At 44.0% G+C, this 19224-nt stretch overlaps 1 long non-coding RNA gene across 1 annotated transcript in view; it reads left to right on the plus strand.

Moving 5' to 3' along the window:
- Positions 1 to 18230, plus strand: part of LOC146208424 (uncharacterized) — a 418971-nt gene extending 400741 nt beyond the window's left edge. The window contains exon 2 of the long non-coding RNA XR_014703380.1: positions 18009 to 18230. This is a non-coding gene — a long non-coding RNA (uncharacterized LOC146208424). The remainder of the gene's footprint in view (positions 1 to 18008) is intronic.
- The last annotated feature ends 994 nt before the right edge of the window (positions 18231 to 19224 follow it).

Here is a 19224-nt window from a genome sequence, read left to right on the forward strand (position 1 = left end):
GAATTGCGCAGTTTTCTCGGCCTGGCGTCTTATTTCCGGCGTTTTATAAGGCATTTTGCAAGTATTGCTGCTACACTTCATGAACTACTTAAAGCACGCAGCCCTTTCGTGTGGACTGAACAGTGCGAAGCCGCTTTTAATAATCTGAAGCACGCCCTCACATCAGACCCTGTTCTTGGCCACTTCAGTGACAGCGCTCCAACCATCCTGCACACTGATGCTAGTGGTCTCGGTCTTGGAGCTGTACTCCTGCAGCGCGATGCAACTTCGCGTGAGAAAGAGATTGCCTTCGCCAGTCGGACTATAACTCCAGCTGAGAAAAACTACACCATTACCGAGCAGGAGTGCCTTGCCGTCGTCGGGGCTGTCCAGAAATTTCGCCCTTACCTATATGGTCGGCATTTCACAGTTGTGACCGATCACCATGCTCTTTGCTGGTTGTCTTCGCTCAAAAATTTGACAGGCCGTTGGATTCTACGCCTGCAAGAATACAATTTCGACGTCACTTATAAATCGGGTCGCCAACACCAAGACGCCGACGCTCTTTCTCGCTGTCCGCTTTCGGAATCGGCTTGCTGTTTTTCTTCCCAATGCATTTCCACCTATGACCACAGCCGACCATCTCTTTCTCCGACGTATATCACAACAGTTTCATTTGATGACTCTGAAAACAAACACGCTCTCCGCTCACAGCAATTAGCCGATGCCTACTGCCGACCCATCATCGACCGCCTTATTGGCGCTTCGGACCCACCCAATGCTCGGCTTCGCCGACAACTTCGCAATTTTAAGCTCGAAGATGGCATCCTACTCCGCTTCGTGTATTGCCCTGATGGAACTCGCTGGATCCCAGTCGTGCCGCGTGTGCTTCGTCCACGTATACTGGCGGCTCTCCACGATGACGCTACTGCAGGTCACCTTGGTGTTGACAAAACCTACGACCGAGTGAAAAAACGATTCTTTTGGCCTGGCCTATCTTCCTGCGTTGCCAAATACGTCGCATCCTGCCCTCTGTGCCAACGTCGCGAACGGCCGACGTCTTCGCCCGCTGGCCTTCTACAACCTGTTCCCTGTCCCGCCACGCCATTCGGCGTAGTCGGGATCGACTTATATGGTCCCCTACCTCTCTCCGATGGGGGTAACTATTGGATTATAACAGCTGTCGACCACCTTACACGCTACGCTGAGACAGCACCTGTACCGACTGGTTCCGCTCAAGAAGTAGCAAATTTCTTTTTGCGATCAATTTTATTGCGCCATGGCGCTCCTCGGGTGCTCCTAAGCCACCGCGGGACGGCCTTCTTATCGGCAGTCGTTGCCGAAGTTCTTCACGCGTCATCCACCCTTCATAAGACAACCTCAAGCTACCATCCCCAGACTAACGGGCTGACTGAGCGATTTCACCGCACCTTATCCGATATGATCTCCATGTACATCACACCAGATCATCGAAATTGGGACACTATTCTACCATTCGTCACTTTCGCCTATAACACAGCAGTACAACGGACTACCGGTTATTCTCCATTTTTCCTCGTTTATGGCCGTCCTCCCACAATTCTCGACGCTTCCTTCTTCTCTACGCCCGACTACTCCACATCAGTACCTACCCAGTTCTTATCTCGTGTGGCCAGATGCCGTCATCTTGCCCGCCTAAACACAGCAGCGTGCCAGGAAGACCGCAAGAGTCGCTACGATTCTAAGCATCGCGTGGTCTCTTATCGTCCCGGTGACGAAGTACTACTTTATACACCACTGCGCACCCCTGGCCTTAGTGACAAATTCCACCACCGCTACCTTGGTCCCTACGAGATCATCAGCCAAACGTCTCCAGTTAACTACAAAGTCACGCCTGTTGATCCCCCAGCCGATCGACGCCACCGTGGAACTGAAATTGTTCATGTTTCTCGCTTGAAACCGTTTGTGCGCCGCGGTACATCGGTTAATTAGGAGCGGCCAGGCTGGCCGCTTCCGACCTCCCGGGCAGATTGTGTGAGCCTTCTGTGGACCTTCTTTCATTTGTACATGCCATGACCTTCTTCTTTCATTTGTACATACCATCATCATCGTCCCGCGGCGCCGGCTCCGGCCCGCGCCTGAGTTCGTGATCGGATTAAAACGCTAGACAAGGCTTGGCTGTCCTTGCCGTCACGACCTCGCCGTCTCGACCTAGCCTTCTTTTACAATACATACATACATACATACATACATACATACATACATACATACATACATACATACATACATACATACATACATACATACATACATACATACATACATACATACATACATACATACATACATACATACATACATACATACATACATACATACATACATACATACATACATACATACATACATACATACATACATACATACATACATACATACATACATACATACATACATACATACATACATACATACATACATACATACATACATACATACATACATACATACATACATACATACATACATACATACATACATACATACATACATACATACATACATACATACATACATACATCTCAAAATATTCGCCTCAGTATATGGTGCAAACACTTAAATATCTCGCTCAAGTTTCGCATTAGGGAGTATCGTAATCGTAATTAGAATTTTTGTTAAGCATCACAAAAATATTAAACTTCACAACAGTGCTGTTCACTCTTGTCGCTTGAAAGTCTACACAAAGCTTAACAAGTTCGAGCCGGTGGCGCGCGGCGATTCTTCGTCGAATGTAGAAATTAGTGTACACTTTTGAGGTTAACATGTGTTTTCTGGCACCTAGAAAAATTTATTTTGCCATGATTCTCCTTATGACAGCCTCATTATTTTTTTAAAGGAAAAATAACAAAGAACAAGTATCTACTTCACTATGAGTTTCCAGCGCCACCTAAATGGCGGAATGTAAGATTAGAGTGCTGCAACAATAGAAGTAACGTCAAACACTTACTAGCTCTCTTGGAAAATAGTTGTACAGTTAATAGCTCCACACCGGTTATTCATAAACTTTAGCGGGGGTCGAAGGAATGTAGGCACCTTCAGTACTGGTAGACTTAGAAACAAGCTCATTTAATAGAATGATTTTTTTCGCCGAGCAAAAAGGCACGGGGCAAACTGGTGAATAATGAAGAGAACAAGTAGATAAGTAAAAGAGGAGTGTGTTTTATTTCTCAGCCGGAGTGATATGAGAGTAAAGCATATAACTACTCTTTCTTTTGAGCAGATGCAGCTTTTTTCCACGCTCTTCTGTTCTTCTATCCCGTACGTTTACGAAACGATCAGATGATGACTACGCTTTTGATGTTAAATCTTTGGCACTGCTTCAGAGTTTACTGTGCGGCCCTATATCTAGCACTGAAGGAGTGATGTATCTTTTTTTGTAATGTGCTGGAAAGCATGAAAAGGTGTCTCTTCTCGCGGTCCCGAAGTAGTTTCTAAAGAAGAAGGGCTTATTTGATGCAGAACCTGTTCTAAGGAAAGCTGTGATGGGCTCTCGCGAGTGAATTTTCCTGCCTGGTTCTCATATTCTGATTTGCCCTATCGTTTACTCTATGTACGATTTAAGAAACTCGGTGCTCCTACAATGTGGACGGCTACAAATTACCCCCAGACAGAATACAGTTTTCAAGCACTAGCCTCGGCAGAGAGTTTCGGCAGAGCCTAGGCATTGTGTTTAAAAGGGGTACCATGTGAATTCTCCGAGATATGACACGAGAGCTTCTATACTAGCTGAACGTTCCCCAGGACGCACTTATGTTGAAATTTTGTCTGGGAGAGATAACTTGTTTTATCTTGCACAGTTCTAGGCGCACTTAGTACTCTATCACTGAGACGATGCTCTCTGGAGTGCTCTGGCGGCGGTTTCTCTGTGGCCGTTTTGACACAGGAACCGTAGACTGCGGTTCGTACGTTATACGACAGCTTTCACAAGCTGTCCTGCCGTTCGCGACAGCACCGTCTTCACTACAACCAGCTTTATAGTGGTGCTACGAACAGCTCTTCGTTTTGTTTTTATAGCTACGCCCTAACTTAGTCGTTAATGGCTGCGGAGACTCTATCACTGTGAAGCTCTAGCAGGAGGGCGAAAAGTCTTCTTTCATACGTAGCAGCTTCGAGGTGGGATAGAGGTTAGAGTTGTGTGAGGTCTTCCCCCGGGAAAGAACATTTCTCGGTGTGCTTAATGCGGAACCAGCGCTTTGAAACGGCATGTTCAATATCCTCCGTTAGGTCGATCAGTCCTTTTTCGTTTTCAACATTTCGCTATTTTGGCGGACTCCTGTATATAAAGCTGCAAAGACAGCTTGAATAGGTCAGGAAGCTGACGACAGGCAACAGCGAAAGAAACACTAAAATTTAGAACACCGATTTGAGGCTAGCCAGAAAAGATATTTTTTAAGCGTACTTTACGAGATCAGATATGAAGTAGAAATAGCAGTTATGTGGAGGCGTCATACACATATGCTAACATTGGATACAAAAATATAGCAAGATACGCGATCAGATACATCAACTGGCAAAAACAAAATATATAAGATTGTACGATAAAAACGCAACACAGATCACTCTGGTAACTCTTCAGGAGCGGAGAATTTGTGTTATTTTTCATTTCATTTATTTACCTTATAGGCTCGACGAAGGGCATTGCACAAAATTTTGGTTTTAAATATTGGGGTCGGCAAGTGTACGACACAATGAAATATGACAACAAAGAATCTCGGCGAAGTTCGAAAAGCGCATGATGGCCGTAATATCTTTCGGTAGGTCGCTCCGGTCGGCAATCATGATAGGAAAAAACGAAGCTGCAAAAGTAACAGCACCAAAACGCGGTCGAGAAATTTGGAAAGTTTTACGAGTATGATGAGATATGCTGGCTGGTGGGACAAGGTAGGGCGCGCAGGAAAGTTAAGTTAATCAAATATGTGAAATAATTGTTATGACAGCTGTAAGGTTAAAATGAATAATATTTCTCAGAAACCCGAATTATCTATGCTTGCGGAAGTCCAATGCCTCTGGTAATCGTATTTAAATTATACAGAATGAAAACTTCACGGTGTCTTCGATTACAACTGCCGATCGCATCGCAGGTATTCTGTACGTCACCAAACGGTAGTGCAGGGCAGCAAACCGGTTTCGTCTCCTGGCTCACCACTCCGCATTTACCTTTCTTCCTTCTATGTTCTACGTTAGAGCTTCGGACAGGTAAACCCATACTTTCATTGTACCCACTCTCGTTCCAGACGAATGAAAAAACCACATCTGTCCATACAATTCTCCAATTTCGCCTGTCGTTCGACATATTGAATCGAATGTCGAGTCAATGGGAACTGCGCTTGTCCTAACATCTCACTACGATCAGCTGTCGCGCACCCGGACGGGTTAACTTCGCAGCCTTAGACATCTGCTTGACGCCATCACTTTGAAAAGGCTTGACAAAATTCTTGACGGTTGTCTTAAGCTTCTTAAACGCATTTTCTCCGCCTCATTGATAAAATGTAGACAATCAGCATAATGACGCCCCTCGTCTCACGTGTTTCTCTATTGAAGACGTCGAGGAAACCAACTGTCCATTTATCTTGGTTGGAATATTTTCTTTATAGTGTTTTAAGAATAATATTGGCATTTTATAATAGACATTTGCTTGTTCTAAGACATCGTGCACAATGGCTTCAATAGAAATATTTTATTCCTCGCGGTGCCTTGCTGCTGGGGCGCTGCTTGCATCCCGCCAGGTGGTATATTACTGGAAACAGCGCCCCAATAGATTGGGCCTAATGTGCTTTGGCTTCTAAGTTGCAGATACATTGGTCTGTGCCCATTTGAGCAAATCAAAGTACATGGACAGGATACTTCGCCTCAGTGACTATCGATGGACGAAAATAATCAACTGAAAAGGGGTTTGAATCAAAACAATACATTACTGGGACGAAGGTTTTGTTTGGTCATTGGCTATTTTACCACGCAGACGTGGTCCCGTTGATGTGGTATAGACTTTGAGATACTAGCGAAATTCTCTCTCAGGTCCCAAACCAAGAGGGCCATTACAGTGCAACTTGGCAGAAGTACCACAGGCGGGACCTCTCCATCCTGCCTTTCTATGTAGCGCATATCATCCGAGTAAGAAACCTCAGTAAACTTCGCTCTCAGGTATAGGCCATCTCTGAATGTACCCACTGCTGGAACGGTGTTCCGACCTCCACGTTCTTCAACTGCTGCGCCTCACTTGTCTGGTCTGAAGAATTCATTTCGCTAGCGCCATTTAGGGGTCAAACCCCGTACGTGAAGCTAGCCAACCTCTTTAGCGTTTAGTTGTACAGGTTATCTAAAAGCTAATGCAGAGAGCAACATCTTTTAGGGCACGCGGAAAAAATATTTCACGAAGCTTTCGCACTGGTGTTCAGCAAGGCAAGCCGTCTGCAGTGGACGACTCTCAGCCCTCCCGTCTTGTCGAGGCGCGACCCCGTCTCTGGGCGCAATATGCTTACGTCGCACCGCCAGTTCACTTCATTACATGACGCATAACAAGTCCTAAGTATTCGACACTCCAAACTGCTAGCTCGCCTGTCCGCTTTGCAACAAGAGGCCATATTGACGCTACAGCTGACAGCTATAGCATGTTCCAAGTAACAGACCAAAACCCTATGTCGCGTCGCACATTTGCAGGCTGGCAACGCGGAATGCCGTTTTGACAAATTTCGTCTTCTTTAGTAAACGGCCGTTCATAATGGCATCAAATACAGCTAACAAATAGATACAAAGTGATGCTTACGTGGTATATGGTCACCTTAAGGGTCGTACCATCAGGCTGTGGCACACCATCCATCGATGTGCTAATATTTGTTTTTTGACTCAGCTGGCGTGGAATTTTTCTATCGCATTCGGCGCAAAATTACTGTGGCTAATTTTTAAACACTCATCTTCTGCTAAGAATTCTGAATTACTGATAGCGCTTCAACAAGAGTGCAAGCATTTGACGCTCCACGTCTTGAAATTAGCCACTTGTGTTTAATAAAAACATGCTTACAAATATTTGTGATCGCAGGTGGAACTGGTCTGCAGGACAAAAATATGCAGGGATTTATGTCACAAAGAAAATATTCCGATACCAAAACCATACCAAAACCGATACGAAACCAAAATATTTATGAAAGACCATCAGTGCACCAGAAAAGATAATGAGATAATGCGGCTTCTTACATACCTTATATTTATTTCTTCCCTGCCCCTGCAGCTTCTTTGCGTCTATGAATTCTATACTCTACCTGACACTTCTACATATGAACACCCCGCCGTTGTGGCGCAAGGGTTAGTACATTCGAATTCTGAACCAAAGGAGGCCGGGTTTTAAGTGGCCAGGCTGCCAACGTGATGGCCTACAGGAACATGAACGCATACGTGGAGTGGGGCAGTGGAGCACCTGTGGCAGGCACCTTCCCAGGTGCCTACGAGCCACGAACTCCTCTATGAAAATTAAGTTTCTATGATGATGATGATAATAATATCCAATTCTGATTTCAGCAGCAACTTTCCGATGGAGGCGAAAAGGAGGATTCGAGCGTTCTGCAATCTCAGTGCAATTTAAAGAACCCCTGGGGGTCAAAATTATCTGGAGCCTTTTGTGATTACGGACCTCATAGTCTCAATCTTCTTGGGATTGTTAAATCTTATGAGCCATACCAAACATTTTAATATTTGAAAAGCTTGCTAACTTCATTTCGGTGTTCATTTAAGGAGTCCTTAATGACGCATTTAGAACTCATTTCATTCCTAAGTAGCTTGAAGAGACTTATAATTTTTACTTCAAAAATTGATACAAACAGCGGCATATCATTCTTTCCCGCCGTTCTGACTGCTGCCAAGTATAAAAGTTGTCATGCAGTTACAACAAAAGAAGCTTTCGACAAAGCACTTGAGTTGAGTTTAAAGCATGTTTCTATATTTTGGTCGACATCAAACGGAAAGACAGACTCTTGTTGTTTCCACCCTCTGCAGCCTGTTCGCTCCTTTGTGCAGCGTATAAGATTGAGCTGTTCACGAAAGATTTCATTGTTCCACTGCTTCGAACACTGCTCTATACTAGGCTCAGAACCACTAAAACTTCTTGTCGGAGTCGAGCAGGGAAATCGGTCATTGCTCATCTGTTCTCGCACGGCACGTCTCCTCTCTACATACGTATTTATCGTTGGCTTATATATGGAACACAATACAGACAACGCTGTGCTTCGCGGTCGCCTGATCAGGTCTTCGAGCAAGATAAAAGACTGCTGCCTAATGTTCGCGAGAAACAAAAAGAGACAAAAAGGTCCACCTTTGGTGTTTCTCGGATATTTCCAGTCTATTTGTTCGGCTTACGTTCATCGTTTCTCTTATTCCACTAGGTTTGTTATAACTGAGGAATGTGGCAGTGATTCAACGTCCGGCACGGAACTTACGTGAGGGTGCCATTGAGTGAGTGAGCCTTTATTTCCCGGGGCGCAAGAGTGCGAGCAAGCGGTAATTTACCGGCTACACATCCATCTACTCTATATTTAACGACTCGCAGCCGCCATTAATCAGAGGCTTGCATTTCCTGATGAGAACTCATTTTGGCGACTCATGCCTAGAAATCGTAGCGTGAAAGTGAGTCATACAGACTATGAAAACGCATCAATAAGGAACGAAAAAGCGAAGATGAAATCTGGAAAGGGAAACGAAAGCTAAAAAGCGTGCTGGCTGTAAGCGTCCAATGATGAATGGGCGATGATGTAGAGGTCATTCTGGATTGAGGTAGAAATAATGGAGAAGGTGAGTGTCTGCCTTGAAACGTATGTCGGCGAAAAAGAAGAGGGACAACCGAAGAGTAGGGACAACCGAAGGAGCAGAAAATCATAATTAAATACGAGAACCGAGTTTGCCCATATGGTGAGCAATCTGCTGCGAAAACAGCGTTTTGAATTTACCCACCGCAGTGTTTAGAGCAAAGAAGAAAACTGTTAACACCTAAGATACTACACCTCAGGAGCACCAATTGTTGGCGCTGCAAAATATTTCAGGGTTGCGCTTAAGACGTTTAGCTCGCGAGAATGGAGAAAGCATTGCGAGTTATTTCACGCCACCTGGTGGATTCGCTGGAAGCTACGCTCTCGAACCTTGCCCGCACTCGTCGAAATGACGTATGTGCATTTCTCATTTATCTAGGGTAAACGAAGAATTCCTGCACCTAAGAAGTGTCGTCCTGCGTCCTCGCTCTGGTCTGATTTTCTTCGTGCTGTTTCTGCGGTACTGATAGGGTCTGTCGATGACCGTGTAATGAACAATTCGCCGCTGTGATCTCTTGATCCAGTCCAGCAATTACGGTGTCACACGTCAAACATGCTCTTCACCTTTCCTCCGTCACACCGACCATCTCTTTGTTTTCCCGCTCCTTCTTTTCTTTTTCCTTCCCCTTTGTCTCGTCTACCAAAGTGGAGGCGAAGAGTATTTTTTCTCTTTAATTAATACTCTCCGTCTCTCTTATTCAGCCGTATCCTATTTCTCCTGTCCTTCCTGCGCCCTGAATGTTCCGAGGAGAATTTTTGTTACTCTGCTTAATCCTCTATCAAACGAGACTTAACACGAATATTCAAAAATTTCACAACCATGGGGCCGCTATGTTGACGTTTTAAAAATTTTAAGGCTTCTTTGTAATGACTTTTGATAAGTCTGCGCATTTCTAACGAGTCGAACTTCTCGCAAATAGTTAGGGGGCCAACTGCCTATGGTTCAAACGCTCAACTTTTTCTAATTAGTTTGTGCCTTAGCTAGCGTAATACAAATGGGAAACTAGAAAAGTAAAGCGTGTAATATCTTTATTGCAAATTACCATTAGCACGCCATTATGTCGCTTGGTACGAAAATAGAAGTTCGCGAAGTTTCTCCCGCGTCTGACGCAACACAACGTTGCGAATGCATGCGAGTGTTGAAACAATTCCTTTGCACAGCCAGCCTGCAGCTTTGAGCACCGATGATTAGCCAGAAAGTTATTAGCCTATTATAAAAATAATACGTTGCTCCATTAGTGTTAAAGAAAATACAGACAGAAAAACTAGAACTAAGTGCCAGTTATTGCAGAAACTTATTGCAGGCGGGATAATCCAACTATGAAAGTTTCCACATAGGTTTGAAGACAAAAGGATCCGCTTCCCGTCTCGAAACTTTTCTTTCTTTTCCGAACTTTGGTTTGGTTAGGTTTATGTAGATTAACGTTTTCCGAACTTTTCTCTTAAGAAAGCTTGCTCTGTATTCTGCAACAAATACTAGAGTTGCGTTAGTTCTTGAAAAAAAAAAACAAACACACACAAAAGGTAACATTTTTTGATGAAAAGTATTGATACTAACAAAACCATTTCTAGGAGCACTTTTTGGTTCACTTTTATGTTCAATTACAGGCTGAAAATCTTTCAGGGATGAAATAGCTGCTTTCAGCAAAAACATTCTATGCAATATTAACTCCGCACCCTTTGCAACTGTATTTTCTTCACCGGCACCATTCCAAAATGGGTTCCTCCTTTCTCCGTATTTGAAGTTTTTGCGCCATTTTAATTCATTTCAGTAGAACAGGCAAGCTGGCTAACAGGCACTAGAATCATAGGGTTATTCAGCGCCATGACACGTCACATTCTGTTATTCTTTCATGGTTTCTAGCAGGTTTAATTAGACTCTTCATGTTATATAGAAGTGAACACTTAATTGTCTTAGTTTTTAGAAGAAAATGAAAGAAATAAAGTTTTTCTTTTTCTGGCTTGCGCGGAAGGTGTTCATAACATCCGGATATAGCCGCACATATGGTCTAGTATGGACTCTGTACAGGAGGTCTTCAGGATAATTTAAACCATCTATGGTTCTTTAACGTGTGTTGGCGTCCTAGAGAAAAACGGCCATCACGGCAGGCATCGAACTTAGGACTTGTGATCAGCAGTTTAATACATTCCAAAGGCGCACTGGGCTAAAAATACTAGGCTTCAGGCTTCATGCCAGCTCTCCTGGCCACGCCACTACTCGCTTGGTCTTCCTCGTTCGTAGCCCATCCCGGGGTCACATAGCTATGTCCCCGATCGTGTAGTCGGAAGCTCTCCACTGTAATACCACGTGACTAGGAGGGGCTTCAACAACTGCTTCACCGGCGATTCGTTGCTGAGTCCCACCATGGTTGAGTTGCCTGCCGTTCCGTGTACGTCAAAGCGTCAGTTCAGGCATCAGATTGAGTCTAATCATATAGTCAATATATCTAGCCGAGGAGTAGCAGCGAAGAGAAAGCGTGATCGTCTCGAGGCCGATACCGACGAAAAGCAAGAAACTTGCACTCAGAAGAAACGAACGTAAGAGCGTGTAGCTGTGCTCACTAGAACTTACTCTTACACTCGAAAGTAGGCTTAACCGGCGCAGACCCCCGCAATTTTCTTTTAATGCAGGTTAGACTTAGCCAAAAAAGGGAAATACAGAAAAACGAGGGTAGCGGGAAAGGCTCCAACCTTGTTACGTGTAAACACTAAAAGACCGTTTAAGGTCGATGCAGTCTAATATATTTCGAATTATCAGTGCTTTTCATGCTTGCAAACGTTAATGTTAATGACTTCACGTTTAATAAATTACATTGCCTAAGCAGTAAAAAAATATTTCTCTTATTTTGCTTCGCTCCTCTTCTTCTGAAGCAGTCTTAATGTTAAGTATAACCATTATTAGCAACCCCATTTTCTTTACATAAATAGTCATTACGGGCGGGCTGCTTCGATTAGTAAAATACGATAAAGGGCTTTCCACAAAGAAGCAAGCACCATAAAATAGATTAGCCGGATTCTGCTCTAGCCAGTACTCGTTAATAACTAAGATAATTACAGAATAACAGTAAGGCTCTGAGTTAACTATTCTCAGAAGAAGCCTGTGCGTTAAACAAAGGAACCAACCAACCAGGTCGAAACACAAGAACATTTCTATGCGCCCACCACAACCGCTGTCAGGATGGAGAGCTTAATGAATGGCCGATTATCCTTCTTCTCGTTCTCCAGAGCTGTCATCAATTTTATTCGATATTTAAAACACGAAGTCCAAGTTAAGAAAAGGCAAAAATTAGCAAAATAAAAAAAAAAAAACATTTTTGTGGGAAGTTTGTAGTGCGATATTACGACTCATATGGAACACTAGTCGCTTCCGATTTGTCCTCCTGGTAAGATAAATTACTTTTAAAGGCATAGTGAAAGAAAGTAAAATAATCAAAGCAGAAAAGTGGTGACTGAAACAGGAGTTTGGTTTCAAAGGGCTTAACGAAGCGGCATAATGGTCGAAGTTGGAAATTAGCGATGCTTATTGATGTCTTTGAGCCTTGCAGGGACATTAAAAACCGACATTACATCCCAACACATTTCGCCTTCAAGCAGTGAGTTGGGGCTTTGATTTACGAGCCGCGCGCACAATTTCTGGAGCACTTTTCTTGTTCTCAAGTTTATCTTTACGAGAAGCTGTCTAATTGTAATATAAGCTCTACTATATTTTTGTGTCGTTTAAAAAGTGAACTCTTGTCGGGATATACAAGTGAACAAACATAAGACCCTTGCTGAACGGAAAGAATCTGTTTAATCTACTCTAGCGTGAATTTTTTCGAACCTACTGTGCGATAATAATACTGTGTGCAGTGAATGAGCAAATTTATGCGGGACCCTTCTGTTGGCGCATGCTTTGATTAATTTGTGCTGTTTTATATTTCTCTTCTACTTTCGTGAGTTACTAAAAAGGAACTGCCGAGTCGGCGAAGTACTGTCTGAACTGCTGTTTGTAGGTGGGCCAGTTAGTGGTGTCGGGCTCGCGGTTGATAAACCAATTCCTGGCGACCTCAATAAGGTAGAAAGAGACGTTGAGGAATTTTAAAGCATCATTCCACTGGTTGTAGGCACTGCAGCGTTCATAAGTGTCAAGCCAGTCATCCACGTCTTCGTCGCGACGACCAGCGAACAGCGGCGGGTCGCGTTGTCGAGTGGGCACAGTGGGAGGCGGCGGTGTAGCCGAGTTAGAGGGTCCGGCACGGTCGGGACTGCTCTCGGTTGACAAGACGATGGTGGCTGTTGGCAAACGGCGACCGAAACGTAGCTCCAGCTAGAGGCAGGACACAAAGCATCAAGGGGATCGAATTTAACCTCCACCACTTGTGAAAGAAGGCCAGGTCGAGACGGCAGAGTCGTGGCGGCAAGGCAGGTTATGCGTGTCAGCGTTTAATCTGATGGAGCACCCAGGCGCGTGTCGGAGCCGGCGCCGCGGGACGATTACGGTGGTATGTACAAAAGAAATAAGATCATGCTATGGTACAAATGAAAGAAGCTTCGTGGAGGGCTCACAATATGAACAAAAGTTTGTAGGCCGCGTGGAAGTTCAGGTGCTTTATTACTTTAAATGAGAGCCTGCAGTGAATGTATAAAATCATAATGAATCATCCAGTCTATAAATGCATAGACAGATTATTCAACCGCAGTCCTAAGTTTAAATTTCGCAATTCTCATCTCCCTCCTCAACCAGAGAAATCAGTATGCGCGGGACTGCGCTGCCCATTACAAAGATCGGAAGCGGGTGATAGCTGTTGCACACCAAGCAGAAAATGCGACGAGGGAGGTCGAACATGCCATTTAGTAAAAAAGGTGGCTAATGCAGGAGGCATTTCAAATCGCAAAATCAGCCAGGAGCATATTGTGCGTCTGAGTGCATTGAAGTACGTAGGCTGTCGAAAGCATACGGAACTTTCAGCAGCTATAGGGTTCTGGCCTACGCCAATATGCGATTTCCCCGATTTATGAGCCATCTCAGAATTCCTTAGATTTTCGATGGAGACGAAAAGCAAGGCGCCCGTGTGCTGTGCGATGTCAGTGCACGTTAAAGAACCCCAGGTGGTCGAAATTACCGGAGTCCTCCACTACGGCGTCTCTCATAGCCTGAGTTGCATTGGGACGTTAAACCCCACAAACCAAACCAAACCAATTCCTTAGATTTTCTTCTACGTGATTCAACGCTGCAGTACCTTCGACGAGGAAAATAGACTAGATATTTGTAAACATCCGGGTTTAGTTTTATTACCTGCGCTGTGTGAACCAATCGACAACAATTTTCTCATGCTTGTACCCCTGTCTTGTAATCGTGATGTGTCTTCGCTGTCGCATGCATTTCCAAGGCAGACAAGGGGGGTGGAGTCTTAAGGCGCCAGCTGGGTAAGATATTAACGTTCATCGACTGACATTGACATAGCGAGGCTGGCGTTGGTCTTGAAGAAGTGGTGCCAGTGATGCGGAATGCTTCGTAGTTGAATGATGTAGCCGACGTGCGCGTGCGACGCTGAGAAGTTGTATCGTTTGCTCCAGGTCTTTTATTTGTCCAATCATGCGTGGGTGATACTCTTGTCGCAACGACTAGGAGGCCTTTTTGAGACATGTACCCCCTCCACCGGCACCACCCTACGTCATATTTTCTCCTTTACTTGTCGCTTGCAATATATATAACCCGTAGATTATGTTGCTTTTTTACCCGAAGATTGCTTTATCACCTGATCAGCACTGAAATGCACTCTCGTCAATAGCAGAAGATAGAGCAATCCCAACCGACAATGCAACCGTAGAAAAATAACCAATCTGGCTATTTTTATTTGGCACTAAACTTCTCCCTCTCAATGCGCCGCCTTTTTGAATATTCCGCCTAAATATTGATATACCATACTCACTTTGTTTCATCCCCATGATTAAATCAGCAGAAAATAAATAAAAGAAACTATCTGAGAACCTAAAACGTTGCTCGTTTATGCATTGGCGCTGCATTAGTGCAAGGCTATCATCGGTAGAACACTGGTAGAACAACACCGCGATAGTGCAGTCTGCTGACGTAAGGTCATAGAGCTTGGGGTACCGTTTGTTCAACCCCTTGGATGGCGTCTCGGCGGATGCCCCAATCAAGCGAGTCCTCTGTCAATACGCTGCTCGGCAGACAGGCCACCGGTACTTCCTGCGAGCTTCTATCTGCACAACTCCTCCAAATACCGAGCCATTTCCGGTTGATCGCCGCTAACGTTTGAGGACCAGTCAATGCCAGCCGCCTTTACTGACGGCACGCCCTTTAACCGACTGCATGGGTTTGCCCGAGGTTGCTCTTTTTTGGCTACCATTTTTATCGGATGAATAGACTCGCTACCTCTCGTGGTCTTCCCTAAGGGGTTGGCAGAAGTTTTTTGCGACGTATTCTTGAGAAGCAGCTTCTACTGCAGAGTACGACTCCCAAGTATTACTTATATACGACCCCTTTAGACAAAATTGTGGTAAGCAGAAACTGATGAGGGCATTAAATTCTTACTGTAGCCCCATATCGTCAGGTTGTGTTGGCAGCGCCATCAACGACTGCTTAGAGTCTCAAAAAGAATCGAAGAACACAGCGGCTTCGGCAGTCACTAGCGCACTCAGCAAGCGTCGAAGAACAAATATCCTGCTCCATTCGGCTTGTTTCAGTTCAAAGGCGGCGAAGTACTTTCGCAAGAGGCGTGTAATTCGAATTTTACGTTGTACGACAACGTAGAAAATGTTCTGCACCGCTGCAATTATTCTAAATAGATTTGGTTCCATCTCGAGTGAACAGGGACATGATGAAGCCGCGTGTCTGGTGAGGTGCACTTAAATTATTAACATCACAAAGCTTTTCCCCTATATTTCGACAGGTTCTGCGGTAGAAGCGATCAAAATATTTCCCAGAGGCCATTTAAATAATTCTGAGCCAACAATGTTGGTTATCAAATCTAGGTGGTTTCAAAAATATCAGGAGATAATGTATAATTAACTTAGTAATTGGATGTAGCGAATTCTGAACATCAACTCGCGAAGTAGCCGATATAGCCTTCCTCGTGGGATAGCACAAACCTAGAGTGGCATCCGGGTTTTAAAGCTGAGGGTGGACAATCGCTTCGTAATCTCTAGAGTATTCACTGAAATTTTTTTCTGAATCCTAGGCGTGCGTAGCAAGGCGTAGTTGCAGAAGACTCCAAATGCAAATGTTAGTTATTATTTTAAAAGCCAACCAGATAGTGAAGCTGTCAGGCGTTTTCAAGACGATGTCCCAGTGCGCGCCTCTTTGCGTTTTCTCTTTTCGTTTCTTGCTCAAACTGGCTCAATGAGGCCCATGCGAAGGCTGCCGTCGATGCACTTCCTCGGAGCTAAGGACACATTTTTCTCGAAGCAGCCTCGTTGGATGTCTGTAGCGGCTTCCACTGAATCGCTTTAGTTGAATTCGTTATCGAAAAAGCACGCGTCAAACACGCCTCGCTTTGAAAGGCCCGCATGCCAGCTTTCTTCAAAGAAAATAAGCTTGACCAGAAAATGGAAAAAGGAATAGGGAAAGAAGAAAGCAAGACTGCCAACAATTGTACTCTGTTCTGTCGATGCTCGCGCCAGAACTGCATACCGTGAGATGTAGCTTATGTCAGTTCAAATTCAGCATCGAACTATCGAGCGATCTATCTGTAGCTCTTCGTTATTAGGTGCTTTATCAAGTATTTTAGGTAACAAACGACAATCCCAAGCTGTGCAAAACCTCGCCAATTCTCTTTTTTAAACCCTAGTGAAAGCCTCAGCTTGCTTATAGCTTTTGCAATGCTGTACCCTTTTCCTGAGGCCGAATTATAGACTGCGGAATAAGCGCAGCTCTTATGCTACCGGGTACTAAAGGGACGGACGAGGCACGGAGCTGTCCTTTTTACGGCTCTCTGTTAATAGCAGAGCGGGCGGTTTACTGCAGCAGCATTGTCCGGCTATTTTTATTTTGTTTTATTTTGTTTTATTTTTTCTGCAGTGGTGTCACCTTTTCAGTAAGCATGAGAAAGACACAGAGAGGTAGCGACAAATTTGTCGGCAAGGAACCAGGTGGTTGTGTGTACTTAAATGCGCAGAAAAAATAATTATTCAAATTTCTTGTTGCTGAAATTGGTAACTGCTAACCCGTGAAGTAATTCCAGGTTATTGAGACTCAAGGCTTTCGATATAGTCTTTCCTTTGTGACATCAGCACTTGGGGCAGCACTCAAAAGATTAATAACGCGTTAAATAAAACCAGCTTGTTTTATTAAATATTGTTTTGTCAAACGAATTCCTAAGTTGCGCTTCGTCTTTGTCATCTTTTGTCCGCACGTGGAATAAAAACAGGCCCGAGTTAAGGCACATAGAAACTTCGTCGTCTTATTTGACGCTAGTGTTTACTTACAGCGGACGTATGGGATTCATTCAAGCATTGACGTATGCAGCTGTTCTTGCTTCTCATTAAATCTGGTCGAGCTATTATGGTATTAATTCTGAGTTAGTCAGGTTCCTCTTCTGTTACCATTGTTTCTATCGCCGCCCGGAAATATGATAGGTTACCTAAGGTCGTTACAGGCATTTCTTGTTGAGCTTGGCTGGAGTATGTGCTAAAACGTTTTAAGTTCTGGCGAAAGGAAACATATTCTGGTTATTGCTGAGAAATATGATTAGATGCCCTAAGCTTACTATAAGCATTTCTTCCCAGGCTTCGCTACAGTACGTGTGAAAGCTGTTTACGTTTCGGCGAAACAAAACATACTGTGTTTAATAAATATCAGCTTGTTAAGCATGAGCCCACCGTAGTACAAACGCACAAAATTTCTACGCGGGGTCGAACGTGGGGCTGCGGTCGAGTTTTAGTATTTGGCGCACTGAATTTTCCTCATATCGGAGAAGGCAAGTGCGGCGAAAAGCCCGTTCGTTATTAAGGAATCTTTCGTGAAATAACGTGCCAGATCATCCTGACGAACTAAATTCTTTATTGCTTTTTGCTATGAAAGAGACACTTCCACCACCCCGTAAAACCCTCAACATGGCCTGCACCGTAGACTTGCGCTAGATTCAGGTGTTCGCGTATCCTATCCTTTTTCACAAGAATTCTTTTTCCCTGTCATACCCTGAATACTGTTCGGAGGAAAGCTATCTTAAACGATCCCTCCATCATTTTTCTTGGCAGTGTCGGAACCTACCGGAGAGACGAGAACAATACCCTCTCCTCCTCAACCTACAACCTCTTCGCGGAAGGCTGTCCCGTCTGGCTTGGACCCAAGTGAACAGCTTTTGCACATCAAGTTGGCGTGTCGGAGTGCATCAGTCATACTTGCTGTGGACTTCGTACTCTGAAATCAGGGTAGACTATAACTAACCCCCTTTTTTTTTTCTTTTGAAGCCAATGAAATGTTTTAGCACACCACCATGCCCTGGGAATCCCTACCTGAACACCGCGACTGGCCCTGGCAATCGCAACACTGGCTGTTAAAATAACATTGCGTCAACGGTAAACGTTCGGTGAATTTATTGTTTGAGTGTTACCTGTGGTACGCTACCGTATATATTATTTAGTGACTGCACCACTGGCAGTGTCATCTAAATAGAATGCCTAACAAATGTAATGCTTCGGACACATTTTAAGCTTTCACGGAAAGATGTATTGGTCATTTCATTTCCTCGCAGTTGTAACTGTATGGGCCTGACCTTGAAATATTTTTCGCAATGTTTTTTTTTTTTATTATTATTACTAAACTGAAAGGCTGCAAACAGAAATGAAGGCATAGCAGGTGTGCGTGGCCCCTCTTGGCAACTCTTTCTTTCCCTGCGTTCATTTTTTTTTTATCCATTATGAAAGCGAAGACCTTGTTTTGCTGTTTGAAAGCAGAAGGCTACTCTCCATGCATTGGTCAATTTAGGGAAGGAATAAACCAATATATAAGGTAAACTAGCACGAACAATAGAAACAGGAGAAAAAACGCATTCATCAAGTTTACCTAGCCAGAACCAAATCTGAGTGAAGAAAGCAAAAAAAAAAAAAATGAAGTGACTTCAATACAAAAGTGTTATCTCCTTACCATTCTAACATTGCTAGTACACTTCTCTGAGTGAAGGGTTCTACCAAGCAATGGGAGGCAGACCATTATATGAGCCGCGGACAAAATAGAAAGAGGCTGAAGAAAATATTATACAAATGCTTATATTATCATAGCCAAGGATTTACCTTCCTATGCCGTGCTGAGTGCAAAGAAAATGAAGTGGATTTGCAGCGCTACATATTAACTGAATATTTCAAATCATTCCAAGAATCCAATTCTTGAATTAGCGCACCACCCGAAAGGCGGATTAAGCCTAAAACTGCAAATTGTCGGCAAAAATTGAAGCGGAGGCGTCGCTTTTTTATT

The sequence above is a fragment of the Amblyomma maculatum genome, chromosome 1 (assembly GCF_055883805.1).
Source record: "Amblyomma maculatum isolate TAMU_Amacu chromosome 1, ASM5588380v1, whole genome shotgun sequence".
NCBI classification, from domain to species: domain Eukaryota; kingdom Metazoa; phylum Arthropoda; class Arachnida; order Ixodida; family Ixodidae; genus Amblyomma; species Amblyomma maculatum.